The following is a 10,193-nucleotide window of genomic DNA, read 5'->3' on the forward strand; positions in this document are numbered from 1 at the left end:
TTATCTTCCTGCCTCCACTACCCAAGTGCTGGGAACACAAGTGTGTGCCACCACAGCCAATTCTGTACTTCTTTTCTCTGGTTCCTCAGTTTTAATCCCAAGCCTCAATATAAAGTAGAAACTATGGGACACATGTCAACAGCTATAGTGGCATTTCATTTGTATTTTATTAACTAAAGCTTGCCTGAGGATCAGAAAAGTAAAACAGCCACACTAATCAGCCTTACAGACCAAGTAGTGGTGGCACACACCTTTAATCCCAGCAGCCACACTAGTTGCCATAGAAACCAGGTGGTAGTGGTGTACACCTTTAATCCCAGTGGTGCATGTCTTTAATCCCATCCCTAGAGAGGATTACAAAACAGGAGGCGACAGCTCTCAGACACAGTCTGATTCTGAGATTCCTGGAGGCAGGATCGCCATTTTGGACTGAGTTCGAGGTAAGAGCCAGTGACTGGCTGCTTTATTTTTCTGGCCTTCAAGTTGAACCCCAATTTCTGTCTCTTGAGTTTTTACTAATTATATTTTAAACAGTATTCTTCCTCTTATAATGTTGGGAGTCCAACAGAAATAAAAACCTGTCAGTGAAGGTAGCCTTCGAAATCTTAGAGACCCTGGGACTTTGGGAGAGTGTTGGAACCCTCTGCCAGGCCCACTCAAGGCTGACATTAGATGATTTGAGTTTAAGACTGTAAAGCATGAAGGCATAGTGACTCCTTCCAGCATTAATGAACTGTCGCCCATTCTGCATCAAATGAATGCTTCCCCAGTAAGAGGAGAGAGGCCTATCGTTGCCCTGCCTGTCGACAAAGCACCAGTAGACACATAGAAGAGATTAAGTAAGTCTTCACTGCCACCCAGAAGGTGAAATGCCTTTCAGTGGTAAGAGAGATGTGACCAAATTTTAATCTCAATTTAGCGTTCTCTTGGCCTTACTCAGCCATTTTAGAACAAGTCTGAAGTCTCCACCTGTGGGATCAGTCTCTTTCTCGGGTAACCTGTTGCTTCTGACAAGATGGAGACATTCTCGAAGGTTTTTGAACTCCTTCCCTTGATCTAATAAACATAACTGCCCTCTCAGATCCAAGGCCAGGGGTCCTCGCCTCAAAACCAGGTCTGTCAATCCAAGCACCAGACATCTGCATGACTTAGGACAATTAGAAGCTAAATTCCAAATCTTGCACAAGGCCAGCGATCATTGTATTATATAGAAAAGAGTTATCAACCGTGATGGTTTAAAATAAGATGCCCCCCCCCAAAGGGAGTGGCACTATTAGAATGTGTAACCTTTTTGGAGGAAGTGTGTCACTGTAGTGGTGGCCTTTGAAGGTTCTTTTGTTCAAGCTTCCTTGACAATTTCCTGCTGCCTAGAAGATGTAGCGCTCTCAGCTCCAGCACCACGTCTGCCTGCCACCATGCTCCCCATCACGATAATGGACTGAATCTCTGAAATTGTAACTGGGCCACCCCAGTTATATGTTTTCTTCTTAAGAGTTACTGTAGTCATGGTGTCTCTTCATGGTAATAAAAGCCCTAACTATGACATCCACAATTAAAAACTAAGAACTTAAAATAGGGAATATTTGTCTCTCATCATAACATATCCAACACAGTGGGTGATAGTGCTCCCCGATACCACTCACAGTAATAGGATGACTGGCTCACAATGTCACCACCACAACGTACAGCCTTCAAGGACACTAAGATGGTAGGAAGACACTTAGAGGGATGAAGGGTCAATCTTGAATAAGACAAAATGGCATTTCCGTTCCTAGTCTACTGAATAGAACCAGTCACCAGGCTCTGCCTACTTACAAGGGCCTGGGCGTCATAGTTTTCCATAGCACCAGGAAATGAAGGAAAAGTTGATATGAGTGTTTACTTATTTCAATCTAATATAGCAAGGCACACTTGTGCCATTATTGTGTGGTTAGATTTTTTTTTCCTTGGAGGCTCCTGTAGATATGGCAGATAGATTACAGATAGACCTGGCAGGTGGAGTATCAGCCTGTAGTTAGGCACACTCGGTCAGGAGACTCCTCCACCTTCACCCTCACCCTCAGTACCACCCACTGTGAGCTGGATCAACTCACCAGCTTACTTTACAACCAGGGCTCTTTATTCTGCTGTGTTCTGGTCAGCCTTGCCCTGCTGTCCTGCCTGGTTTTATGTGCCCAACCTTATGCTTAATGCTTCCTCTGAGAAGAAACCATAGACAACAGCTTCATGTCTTGTCCAGTGCTTGCCAGTTCCCCTTAGTGCAGTTAATCAATGGTTTGAGCAGTAGAATCAGGCAGGAGAGATAGCTCAGTAGGTGAAGTGCTTTCGTGCAAATAGAAGGATGGAAAGAGCATGGTGTCTCGGCTCATGCTTATAATTCTAACACCGGGAGGCAGAGGTAGGCAGGTCCCTGGTACTCGCTGGTCAAAGAGCCTCTCCTAATTGATGAACACCATGCCAATGAAACACACTGTCTTGATTGCTTTTCTATTGCTATGATAAAACACTGTGACTAAGACAACTTCCAGAAGGAAGGGTTGGAGGAATGGGCTTTGGTTCCAGAGGGAGAGGAGTACATGGCTATCCTAGGGAGGAACATGGCAGCAGGTAGGCAGGATTGGTGCTGGAGCAGCAGCTGAGAACTCACATCCTAATCCACAAGCAGGAAACAGAGGGTAAACTGAGGGTGAGTCTTTTGAAACCTCAAGCCAGTCTCCAGTGTCACATCTCCTCCAACAAAGCCACACCTCCTAATCCTTTCCAAACAGTTCCACCAATGAGGTACCAAGTATTCAAATGCAGGAGCCCATGGGTGCCATCCTCATTCAAACCACCATACATAGAACCTGTCCCAAAAAACAAGACGGGGAGAGATGACTTAATACTTAAGAATACTGTCAGCTCTTCCAGAGGACCGGGTGGCTCAAGGCTCTCTATAACTTCAATCCTAGGGGATCTGATGCTGTCTTCTGACTTCCACAGACACCAGGCATGCATGTGGTGCACAGACATAAATATACGCAAAATACATTGAAAAAATGTGCATGACACCTAAGGAATGACATTCAAGGTTGTCTTCTGGCCTCTACATCCATCCACAAACATGACACACGGAAAGAATTAAGAATCAGTAGTAGAGTCAACTCGGACCCTCAAGCAGTAAATTCCTGGCAAGAATACAGAAAATGTCAGCTGTCCTAAGGATGTGATTGGATAGATAGAAGAGAATTATGTGCACAGATACTTACTGTAAAATTGTTTCAAAAAGCAAAACATTGGGAATTACCTAAACACCCGGCAAAGAGGAATGTTTATAAATATGAATTGCCTACATCACCACTGTGCTTATTTGGCCTGTCAAAATTACCAGGATTGAGGGAGAGAGAGCCAAAATATTTAATGAGAGTTCCTAGGGTTCTACTCCACCCCCCGCCGCAGCCCCTCTCCAGCCGTCCCTGTAGGTTATAGAATAGCCTGCTCTTATTTTGTTTGTACTGCAATTATGCTTCCCAAGTAGATTTTATTGGCTCCTATTGTGGCTCTTCTACAGGGGACATCTCTTTGGGCAGCTAGGACCAAACTGACTTAGAGCTTTTGCCAGTGTATTGGTCCCAAGCCCATCATTGTGATTAAGGAAGCACCCAGTCCTCTTCGCCATGAGAGACGTTTGCTTAGTCTCTAGTGCCTCCTCCTTTGATTAGTCCATTTCAATGTAATGTTCACATTCTTTACAAAGAGTATTTGCAAGCATAAGAAGTGGGGCAAGGGTTGATACAGCTCAGACTAGCCTGGAATCCACTGTGTAGCTGAGGATGGCTTTGAACTCCTGATCCTGCAGCTCCAGCCAAGTGATATGATTCCATGTGTGTATTATCATGTCCAGCTTGACCAAGCTTTTTTTTTAAGACATGGAAAACTACATAGAAACGTTAAGTTCTAGGGAATTATAAGATCAAATTAGTAGTGTGACATGTGCTATAACATAGACGTGTTTGGAGGACATTGCCCTAAATAGAGGAAGCCATGAGGTCATTTATAGGAGAATCCAAAGAGGCAGAAAGTTGAATGGTATTTGCTGACGGGGTTAGGAGGTGATTGTTTACTGGGTACAAGGCTTTCAGTTTTTCAAGATAAAGGAAGTATCAGATGTGGTACTGATCATGGTTACACCATATGGATGGACCTCCTGCTACTGAGCTGGGCACTTAAAATGGCCAAAAGGGTAAACTTTGATATGCATGTTTTAAAACAGACTTAAAATCTGAGTTCATAGCATCATATCAGATGTAAGAGTGTGCGTTTGTGTGTGTGTGTGTGTGTGTGTGTGTGTGTGTGTGTGTGTATGAGGAGAGAGGTCTTGTCTTCTTCAGCAAGGAAGTAGGATGCTACAACTTATGTCTACTTAGATTTCCCACTAGCACATGCGGAGTTGGGCGGACTGCCTTTCTCCAGACAAGTACGGTTTCCTATCCATCTTTCCTGAATAAGCTTCTGTTGGAACACAGCCATGCCTGTTACTTCTACAGTGTCTGTGGCTGCTTTGCACAACATTGACAGAGGGAGGTAATTTGCAGGGGAGGTCACCCATCCACTCGAAGCCTGAAATATTTATGGCCTGACCTTTTTAGATCAAGTTTGTCTGTGCATTAGTGCATTGAGAACACACAGGGAGGCCAGGAGATGGTTAAAACCTTTCTGTGGGTTCCAAATTCTAAATTTTAAGAGAGTCTACAGGCTTGGAATTCCCATCTCTTCTCTTTATAATCATATTCCAACCTTTCGGCAAGCTCATAGCCTGCATTCTAGACTTGCAAGATACCCATTGGGGCTAAATTGGGCTCTTTAGGGATATAAGACAAAAGAATAAAGAGGAAAACAAAAAGATGTGGTAGCTCACATAGGTAATCCCAGCACTCAAAAAGAGGAGGCAAGGGGGATTTGAAAGAAGTTCAAGGTTATCTTTGGCTACATGTAGGGTTTAAGGTCAGCCTGGGCTACAGGGCACCAAACAAGAAAGAAAGAAAATTAGAGAAAGAGAGGGAGGGAGGGAGGGAGGGAGAGAGGAAGGGGGGGCTCTCATGATGGTTTATTTCTGGGCTTGCCTTGCCCAACACCTTCCTCTGTAATATATAGCTTAGACTATATGAGAACCAGGAGAATAAGGCATCATGCTTTGTTTGCAGTAGATAGATGATTCCAAACTCTAGAAGGATGTATCCCAGTTAAGCTCATTATGGGACTCAAAATCTTGAGATCATGTAAAATAATTTTAATTCTTCTCTATAAATGTTTATTTTGTGATCTTCATAAAATTGCGTTGCTTTTATGATATGAAAACAGTTTAATACTTTGTTTGTTTTTGTTTTTGAGACAGAGTTTCTCTGTGTAGTCCTGGCTGTACTGGAGCTCTCACTTTGTAGACCAGGCTAGCCTCAAATGTAGAGATCCACCTGCCTCTGCCTCCCAAATGTAGACAGAGTTTTCCTGTCCTGGCTGCCTGCTCCTAAATAACCAGAAACCACTTCCCAAATAACTGACCTGGAGACTTAATATAAATTATAAATGCTTGGCCAATAGCTCAGACTTATTACTACCTAACTCTTACATTTAAATTAATTCATATTTCTTATCTATGCTTGGCCACACGGCTCATGACTTGTAACCTCATTTTCTACATGTCCTGCTTCCTCTGTGACTTGCTTGCATCTCCTCTTATTCTACCATTTTTCATCCCAGCATCTTTCTGTGGCAGGCTGTCTCACCCAATCTCTTCCTGCCTTGCTGTTGGTCAATCAGCTCTTTAATAACAATGAGAGCAATACATATTTATGGTGTACAAAGATTGTTCCATGGCATCCAAGCACTGGCATTAAAGGTGTGTGCCACCACTGCCCAACTTAATTTAACACTTTTAACATTATTATTTTAGAAAATGACAGGTTGGAACCTAGACAGAATCAGAAGGGGGGCATCTTGGCAACAGAGTCAGGGATCTGGGCATCCCTTCACCAGACCAAATTTGTTTTCTTCACTGGAACTCTTCTCAGAAAGAGATGAACTCTGGCAAGCCTACTGTTTCTTGTGACCAGTTTACCCACATAATCCACCAGTTTCATTTCTCCAGGCAACCTCTGCTCCTCTGGGAACCCCTGTGTCTCTAAACTGCCACATACCTCCTTCCAGTTTGGTTTCAGGTTCCCTTGCCAAGCCTGCAGAAATTGGCTTGGCAGAGCAGACCTGAATTAGACTGTGCTACTTAGTCAAACTGGGATGAGCTATTAAATCTCTCACCCATAAAAGGGAGATAATCCTGCCTTTGAGTGGCAGAAGAAATCGCTCACTGTGTTGCCCACAGCCTCTGCCCTTCTCCCAAGAAGACGAAACACTACCCCAGCTGCATATTGTCCCTGTGGTTGAGAGTGGTGGGGGATTCTGGCTTTGAAGCCACAGCAAACTGTGATTCCCTTCCTGCCCTCTGCCCCCCGGGGAGAGGTGATCAGCAGAGCAGACAGATTCTTCCCTCCGGAAAGAGGCAGAGCCACCTCACTTTGATTTCCTGCCAAGTAGAGTGGGGACAGACTAAGCTTTGAATTTAGGTGAAGGAAAAGAAAAAGATTCTGAAGGCTTTACCTTGCTCATATCACAGGGATCTGTGCCGGGCTCTGACATAAAGCTGGGCTTTCTCTCCATATTATAAGATCAAGATGCACTTCTTCAAAATGTCAGTGTCACTACTTCTCGCAAAGGTACAGAAAAACTCAATGAAACTAAAGAGTGAAACCCTTAGAGAGCACGAAAGAGGCTTAACGGGAGGAATTCTTTCTCCTCTTCCCTTTGTCCCCTTCCCTCCTCCCCTCTTTCCTTCCTCCTCCTTCCTCTTCACTTGGACCCCAGAAGCTTTCCTCTCCAGTCCCTCTCCATAACCTTGACCGCACTGAATTGTAAGATCTTGATTTACCAAACTCTGAGTGCCTGGGACGATTGTGGTATATCTTTCTTCTGCATTTAATTCCCAGTGCCAGGCACAGTGCCTGGTTTATAGTGCCCATTTAGTATTTGACAGGTGGGAAGAATGAGCGAAGAAATAACTTGTACACTAAATTAGCTCATTATTCTAATGGGTTTTCTAAACCTGTTCCGGCTATAGTAGTTCCTGTCTCAATTAATAGGCAACTCAAGCTTTCCAGTTATTCTGACATAAAATGTACTTAGCCTCCTTCCCTAACAATTCACATCTAGTCCGTTAGCAAGTCCACTGGCTGACTTGATATCTAGCAGTCAGCTTCACTGCCGCCATACTGGCCAAAGCCAACATCTTCAGGAGTCTCCGTTTAATACAAGAGCTGAAACGATCTTGTAAAACTATTAGGCCAGCTCACTTTTGTGTCCAAAGCATGCCAATGTCCTCTCATTTTGCCCAAAGATCAGCCAACATCACTGCCAAGACCTTCCAACCTCCATTCCCCCTCCCTCACTGCTCTGATTTCATCTCCCCCTCTCCCCCAGACAGGCCTGCTTGGCTCCAGCCATGCCTGCCTCATCTTAATTGTTCAGGCAAGCCAGACACACTCTCACCTCAGCTCTCCAAAGTGCGTGTTTCCACCACTTAGTGTTCCAGCCTGGTGGATATCAACCGCTCTTATCTCTAGAACCGCCAACGTCAGACATTCCGGCCAGGAAGATTTGGATGGCATGTTGAGTCTCCTTATAACAGAGTCGGTTCAAACCTCCCATCCCAAGGTTCCCAGAAGGCCCGGAGGCTAGTAACATAGCTCGGTGATAGAGGCTTAAATAACTGAATAAGGTGTGAAGCTCATTCCTGGCCAGCACTGAGAACAGCACAGACACTCTTCCTGAGTGCTTTGCGGCTCGAAGGGTTTTACAATGCCTTTGGGAATACTGACATGGACCGCTGACTGTAGGTACTGATCATGCATTATGGTCTTCCTTAGTCAATGGGTTCTAACTTAAATCTGGACACTGGGTGAAAGACTATTTTTCATTGACATTTACAAGTATCTACTAACAAGCTCTAGTTTCCTTCCTTCCTTCCTTCCTTCCTTCCTTCCTTCCTTCCTTCCTTCTTTTTTTCCTTCCTTCCTTCCTTCCTTTTTCTGTTATGGAAATCAAGCAATACCACAGACACCGTTTTCCTGTCTTTCCCCCAGAAAACATCCTGGTTTGCCAAGCATACCTCCAGATCTCTGCAAGCCAAAGGTGTTGGCTATTTCTCCGTGCTGCCTATTATGGCTGTGACATATCTCTTTCTTCTAGTCGTTAAGTATGGCCACTATGATTCTATCCTTTGGAGAAGCATCAGCCCAACTAAGTCTAGGATCTGGAGCCATGGCAATATCTCCCACTTTGATCTTAGGCCACGGAGAACTCCCACCTCACAGTGTTTTGACAATGCTAATAATGCATTGGTACCAAGTGACTTCTTGGGCCTATACCACCAAATTCCCCCATCTGGCTCTTACCAGAGTACCAAGTCAGCTGTTGCATCTCACAGAAGGTCTATTCTGACATGCCCACCTTCCCCAGTCCTTCAGCAAAGAAGTCCTAGCTCACGCACTCACCCTGCAGTGGCTCAAGGCAGCTCCAGGTGTCCCTGGATATTAATCACCAAGTCATGGCACACTGCTCCCATATTCTACCTTCTCTGGAGGCAGTGCTCCCCAGACTCATCCCATGCCATGCTCTCTGGCTCACTAGCCAGCTCCTGTGGGTTTTTTTATATGCACATTATTTTCCAAGAAACAAGAAGCATGTTTTCAGGCATGCTCTGTTGCAGCTTGCCCCAAGTTATTGAGCTAAGGATGGTAAAAGCAGTTTTAAAAGATTGTCAGTATTCAGGCAACGGCACATTGGTCTCTCCATTTTTGGAAGACAAAGGACTCATTTTTCTTTTGTTTTTTTTTTTTGTTTTTTTGATGTGAAATTTATTACTGAACATGATTTGGTAGGGTACAGGAGAGCACCGTGAAAGCCCTCAGGAGTGTAGGGCTTGCCACTTGTCCAGGGGACCACGATTAGGAATATATTTGACTCCACAGACATCAGGAATCAGTCGCTTCTCAGCAACCATGTCTTCAAATTCATCTGCATTAAACTTAGTAAAGCCCCATTTCTTTGAGATGTGAATCTTCTGGCGGCCAGGGAACTTGAACTTGGCTCTACGAAGAGCCTCAATCACATGTTCCTTATTCTGTAGCTTAGTGCAGATGGACATGATGACCTGGCCAATATGAACCCTGGCCACTGTGCCCTGGGGCTTCCCAAAGGCACCACGCATACCTGTCTGGAGCCTACAATGGAGACAGCATTGAGATCAGAGACTTGAATAAGTGCCAGAAAATTGTCTCCAAGGTCCCTTAGGGCAACCCATACAGGGTAACAGGTTGCATACACTACCAAGGAGGCTGCTGTTTGCAACCATTGCACACCAAAGGACTCATTTTGTATGCTCTGGGATTAACCTGAAAATGCAAAATTCTTAGACCGACACCCGTGAACATCTCGGTCCCAGATGTTGTTCTTTCCCCGTAGGCTCTGATGACACGAACCTGGTAAGGTTCTGTGTTCCGTACTCTTTGCAGCTCTGTCCCCCTCAATGCTGAGTCTGGCTTTCATGGCTGCCAGCTCTGGGGTTTCAGTAGCTGCGGTTCTCCTTGTAGTTGCCGGTCAGTCCTTTTGGTTTTTACAACCTATTTTGATTAACTTGTTGGCCAACCTGTCTATCATTCACTTTCTTCATGGTTCTTAAAATGGTAACAGAGTCACCCAGCTACATAGTTGTTATAGTGGAAAACGTATGCTAACACCTCTTCCCACATAGGTGCCTTGGCAGGCCAGAACCCAGTGTTTCATGCTCCACCGGCACCAGAGTTGACCACACCATACCTACTGTGGTATGATCGGCAAGTGCAGTTGTTCTAGAGACCAGCCTGAGAGACAGCTTTTTAGAACTGCTCCTGATGTCAACCACCTTATCCTGTGCTCCCTAGACAAGCATGCGATAGGAGCTCTTGGGGCGCACCAATGGGAGAACTGGCAGGAAAGTGGCTATGCTGGCAAGTTCATCACCACCAATGATGCTTGGCCCCACCAGGACCTTCTGAGTTTTATGTATTTTGTTGCTTTGAGAAAACACTAACCAAAACCAAGCAGGAGAAGGGAAGGTTTACTTGGCT

General features: G+C 44.8%; 1 non-coding gene across 1 annotated transcript; it reads right to left on the bottom strand.

Moving 5' to 3' along the window:
- Positions 1 to 9,356: 9,356 nt before the first annotated feature.
- LOC119826927 lies at positions 9,357 to 9,491 on the bottom strand. The gene has a single exon (XR_005287495.1). It is a non-coding gene; the product is annotated as a small nucleolar RNA SNORA70 (small nucleolar RNA).
- Between the last annotated feature and the right edge of the window lie 702 nt (positions 9,492 to 10,193).

The sequence above is a fragment of the Arvicola amphibius genome, chromosome 11, assembly GCF_903992535.2.
Source record: "Arvicola amphibius chromosome 11, mArvAmp1.2, whole genome shotgun sequence".
NCBI classification, from domain to species: domain Eukaryota; kingdom Metazoa; phylum Chordata; class Mammalia; order Rodentia; family Cricetidae; genus Arvicola; species Arvicola amphibius.